The following is a 5,896-nucleotide window of genomic DNA, read 5'->3' on the forward strand; positions in this document are numbered from 1 at the left end:
GCCAGGGGGCGGGAACCGGTCTGTATGTGGGATCCGAACCCTCGGCGGGAGTGCCACCATGCTCCCAAGCAGCGCACTGTAGCAGTGCGCCACCGGGCCAGCCCAGAATATTACATGTTCTTAAGGGGAAATGAAACCTACTCATATTATGATCCTCTGAATTTACTTACCTTCAGTGCAGGCTTTCATGGACATCATGACTTCCCCAACATTCCTGGAAAAAGCCTTCCACTAGGGAGGGGAAAGCAACTGAATGCCGTGACAGCCTCCCCCATGACAAGTGCTGGATAAAAGTACTGTGTGATTTTGTGATGGATGATACAGTAAGAGTCTCCTTGGGAGTGAAGAGGTATCAAAAAGAGGAGATGGTACAGGAGTAAATGTCACTATGGTCAAAGGAATTTGTCTCTGAAATTTTAAAATAGCTGATGAAATGGAATTTTTGCATTATAAAAGCAAGCCCAGTGATGTTGGAGACTGCCCTGGTACAATTTCAAAGTAGGATCTCCATGGTGTTAAGAAGCTAATCTGGCTTTAAACAGCCAGCCTGTCTCTGTAGGGTTCAGCTTCAGTCACAGGAAACCTGTTCATTGTGTTATCACCGTTGAGGACTTTTCACCTGCATCTGTCATTTGGTAAGCATACCATTAAAAAAGCTTTTAAAAAGCTACTTCTAGTACATTATTTGCACTACAAAGTTTGACTATTAAAATAGCTAATAAGCGAAGCTGTTAATCACAATAAATAGTATTTATCACTATTAGGCCTCACGGTCAGCTTAACATAAGAACATCTGCTACTCCATCACCCTGTCCCCCTGCCCCCTTCCTTTCCCTCAAGGCTGGTGGTGCGTTCAGATAAGGACGTCTGGTACAACTCACCCTGTCACCCTTCCCCTCCCTTTCTCTCAGGCTGGTGCATTCAGATAAAAACATCTTGTACGAAACAAGCAGACAAAAAAAAAAAAAAACCACAAAGCCCTTGCGGAATGCTGAGTGCTCAGAAGAGCTGCCCAACCCCCTCCCAGACAAACCCTATAAAGCCTCTGCTAGTCTGTAGGAGGGCAAGGATGGAACACTGAACTTTCAGTTTCCCCTCCAGGTTTGCTGAAGTAAACTCCCTTGCTTGATAATGGTTGGCTTGGAGTCTTTTATTCTGTTTGTCTCATTGACCTAACAAATTACATTTTATATTTTGCTGTCTTCACATTATATATATAGTAAACTGGGTACTGGAGTGAGCTTACTTTAAAATTTCACCAATTCAAAAAAAAAGGCTGACTTAACCAAAGTATAAAAGGCTGACATGGAAATACATTTCACTGTATACTGAATTACTCATTTGTAATTTTTACTGTTGTACATGAGATGTAAATTAGACACTGCTTAATCCTGTACAGCCTTACTCATAAAAGAAGTACTTATTGAATTTTTTAAATGTACTTTCAAAAGCTAAATTATGTTATACAAAATTGTAACTCTAGGAAATATATACATGCTTAACCAAGATGCCAAGAATTTTTATATGGCCATGTTAGAGGCCATATATAATAAATGCATGTTTTCCACTTTAACAGCAAAAAATTTAATTTTTAATAAAATGTTAGATTCAGTTCTTACATCTGTGAGTTCTTTCTGTGATGGTGATGATTGGCTTTGGCTTCAGCTTCAATTGAATGCTGAATTTTAACCCTTAGCCATTTGGAGATTAACCACAATGAATATTCAGTGCACCTCAGTGAAGTCCACTTTGTCAAAGGACCCATTCGCCTACACTGTTAATTCAAAGCCGATGGTGTTGGAGTGAGCCGAGCCTGGGCAGAGGAACGGTGTGGAATTTTTAAAAGGACAGTCGTTTTTCTGTCCTCTCTTTCTTCCCATCCGCTGACTTGCTTATCTTCCTTGCTAAACAGAAAAACAAGGCTGAGAAGCTAATCAGCACTTTGTAAAACTAATAGTTCTTCTCTGAGACTGCAGGGTTTTGAGAAGTGATCAAGGCCAAATGTCTGGAAGCTGACCTTGGACACCAGCCAAGTCAGCCAGAGCTCTGCAAAGCTGCACAGAGACTTTACACGGAAGCTGATTCCACTCGAGCAAATCGAAGTCCTGCAGGGCCCTGAGATAACAGCAAAGACGAGAACAGAAACCAGACAAGGCCTTGGCAGGACCTTGCACCTGACTCCTAGACACGGACCCCTTGTAGCTCACATCCCCTTCTCTCCTGCTTTTCACTTCCCATGTTCCAGTCCCTCAACTGCCTTATTTTTTTAATTTATTTTTTAATTGAAATATAATTGATTATACACATTTACAGGGTACAGCATCGACTGCCAGTATTTGTGTACAGTATGTGATGATCAGATCGATATCATTAGCATGTTCATCATTACAAATCATAATTACTCTGTGTCCTTTACCCAATTACTCCCTAACCTCCCTCCCCCTCCCCATTTCCCACCTCTAGTAATTACACATCTGTTCTCTCTTTCTGAAAGTTCAATGTATTGCTGTGATCTTTCCTTCCTTCTTTCTTTTTTCCTTTCTTAGCTCCCACATATAAGTGAGAACATGTGGTATTTCTTTCTGTGTCTGGCTTATTTCACTTAACATAATTTTCTCTGTTTATCCACATTGCTGTGAATGGTAGTATTTCATTCTTTTTATGGCAGAGTAGTATTCCATTCTGTAAATATACCACATTTTCATTATCCAGTCATCCGGCGATGGACATTTAGGTTGGTTCCAACTCTTGGCTATTATAAATAGAGCTGCAATAAACATGGGAGAGCAGGTATCCCTTTGACATGATGATTTCCATTCCTTTGGGTATAGACCCAGCAGTAGAATTGCTGGATCATATGGCAGTTCTATCTGTACTTGTTTGAGGAAGCTCCATACCATTTTCCATAATAGCTGCACCAATTTGCAGTCCCACCAACAGTGTGGGAGGGTTCCCCTTTCTCAGCATCCTCACCAGCATTTGTTATTCTCCGTCTTTTTGATAATAACCAGTCTCACTGGGGTGAGATGATATCTCAGTGTGGTTTTGATTTGCATTCCCCTGATGATTAGTGATGCTGAGCATTTATTCATGTACCTGTCGGCCATTTGTTTGTCTTCCTTTGAAAAATGTCTATTCAGCTCCTTTGCCCATTTTTTCACTGGATTAGTTGTGTTTTTTTACTGTGAAATTGTATGAGTTCTTTGCATATTCTGGATATTAATCCCTTGTCGGATGCATAGTTTGCAAATATTTTCTCCCATTCTGTAGATTGTTTTTTCACTCAATTGATTGTTTCCTTTACTAAGCAGATGCTTTGTAGTTTGATAGAATCCTATTATTCAACCTGCTCTTTAAAAACCCCTCAGTAATCTAAGTCTCTGAGATGGGATAGCCCACCATGTCCTTCAGCTGAATACACCGCCTTCCTATAACACCAACCATGTGACTTCTGAGTCATCTCTTTTCTTTCCTCCTTGAGGGGGTGGGCAGCCGGACTGGATTCAGTAACACTGGGACTTTTATTTGTAAGTCAGGCTAACAGTACAGAGCAGATATAAACAGCAGAGAGGCTAAAAAGGTCTAAATGCCCAGAGTTCTCATCTCCACCTTCCTGGAGGGCCCACAGACAGCAGGATTGATGGGGGCCCCAGGGAGCCATCATTTTCTCTCCCTGGCACCAGGGAGGCGTGTGGGCAAAGCGCTGATGTGCTATAGAGATGGATGCTCGGCTGTGCAGACCCAGACACACAGCGAAACTAGGCCCTGTCGACATCACAGCGAGCAGAAATAGATCTTAGACATCAAGGGGACAAAGCTACGGGGCCTCGCTGACTCTCCTTAGGCTGCTTTTAAAGTTCCTGAAATTGGGCAATTTTGTTCCTCTGAAGACTCGTGTGCACAGTTGGGTGATTTCCCCCCCAAAAATAAAACCAAGAATAAACAGGGTTCAGACACCAGTAGAACCTTCTGTGTCTTTTCCTCTAGGATAATAAAACTTGATTCAGGTGAAAGAAATTGTGTGAGTCAGAATTTTGGCAGAATGAGAGGGATGTTGTTAAGCAATATTTCCTGGTTTTGATTTTCCTGCCAGTACTTCAACCTGTGACCCTTTGCTTTTCAGGTCAAGGAATTCCAGGCTGACATTACCCCAAAGGGAAAGGGGTCATGGAGAAACTGGAGGGAAAAAAAGTTTCTGCCTTTAGGTTTTGAAAACCCCAGTTGAATTCTATTTCCACCAAGATACCTTCCAGGCCCAAACAATCAAAAACTGTATGAAACACATGGAAGATGGTTTTCAAGACACTGGCCATCAGGATATGAAGGGCTGTGATCCCCAAGAGCCAGGAAAGAAGCCAGGCATCCCTGCAATGGTCCAGGCCCAGCCCGGAGGGTGTTTCTAGGACAGAGTTGCATGGCAGGAAGCCGGCTAACTCCACAAGTTGGAGAGACAGATCCCAGAGTCACAGGGGAGAAATCTGGAGCTCTGCAGAGGGTCCCACCACAAGTATCTGCACACACTGATCACAACATGCATGTGCGGGGACTGCCCACAGCCAGGAATAGGCCCACCTGAAAGGATCAGATGGAGAGGAGCCCAGTGATGACACCGGGCTGGGAACAGTCCCTGGGATTCATGGGAAATTAGTCATCCAAGCTTGACAGTGATACCTTCAGATGATGGGGTGCTCCCCCCAAAAGGAAGAATTCATGGCCCAGGAACCCAGGGGTGGACCCACCTACCATCACTGTCAGCGCCCCACATGGGGAATTTATGCTTCCTGTCCTCACAACTCTGGGCTCTGCAATGCATGGCTCCCAGAGGGAAACACCTCTTCCAGCTGACACAGCAAGATTTCCATTGGAGTTTAAGTTGTGACTGCCACCTGGGTACTTCAGCAACTTGTGCCAAGGGACCCCCAGGTGAGAAGGAGAGATACTACCCTGGTGGGGCTGAATGACACTGGTCATCAGGAGGCAGGACTGCTGAAACAAAATGGGGGTAGGAAGGATCCTCTTCTTGCCTCTCCACACTCCCTTACCCAATCAGGGCAGAAAATGGACAAGAAATGGCAGGAATCGCAGCCTGAGAATGACTTAGTTGCCAGGGCTCAGGCCCTCAGAGGCGATATTCTGTGGTGGTCAGCCACTGGGACCAGGAAAGGTGCGTGCAGATGGCGAGGGGATCTGGAATGGAGAGCAGAGGAGGGAGATGGTGAGTATCAGTGTGGCCCAGAGAGCAGCTGCAGAGCTGGGTGTCGTAGCTCACCTGACAAACCTCCCTCTTCTAAATTTCCCCAGGAAGAAAGGGCCACAGGCAGTACTGATTAGCTGCTCCAGAACATCACTGAGGAAGTGGATCCAAGCAGCACAGCAGGGGGCTGTCGCAGGCATTGGGATGCGCCACCCAGATCCACAGTGGCTAGGGGCTGTTAGCAGAAGCCCCCAGCTGTCAACCCCTTTAGGGATTGCCCCAGCTGCAGGGAGATGCCCTGCCTGAGGCCATGTCACTTCTCAGGGCAGCCCACATCCTGGGTTTGATAGCTGGGGGCATAGGGGGATCTGGACACCTTAGGCCAACCCAGCACAATGCTGAAGGGCCAGCCTAGCTCCAGAGTGCCCCAGAGGTGGCCAAGGCTGTCACCAAACCTGCACCACAGTTGGACATCTTCCTCTGTCAATGCCTGCTCCCATCCCCTCCCTCTGGTGTTGACCCCAAGGGCACTCTTTAGCCAACATCCTGCATCCCCTGGTCTGCTTCTCAGGAACCCAATCTGCAGCACCAAGATGACCCAGCTAGTCCATGCAGGGGCTGGTTTTCAATACAGGTCGTGTGGGTTTGAAGGCTCACCTGTAACCACTGTTCTGTCCAGTCCGCCTCAGCTGGGAAAATTAG

General features: G+C 45.6%; 1 pseudogene; it reads left to right on the top strand.

Annotated features, from left to right (window-relative positions):
- The window catches only part of LOC103595688, a 26,783-nt pseudogene extending 26,403 nt beyond the window's left edge, over positions 1-380 (top strand).
- Positions 381-5,896: the final 5,516 nt, after the last annotated feature.

Source organism: Galeopterus variegatus, unplaced genomic scaffold, assembly GCF_000696425.1.
Source record: "Galeopterus variegatus unplaced genomic scaffold, G_variegatus-3.0.2 Scaffold1819, whole genome shotgun sequence".
NCBI classification, from domain to species: domain Eukaryota; kingdom Metazoa; phylum Chordata; class Mammalia; order Dermoptera; family Cynocephalidae; genus Galeopterus; species Galeopterus variegatus.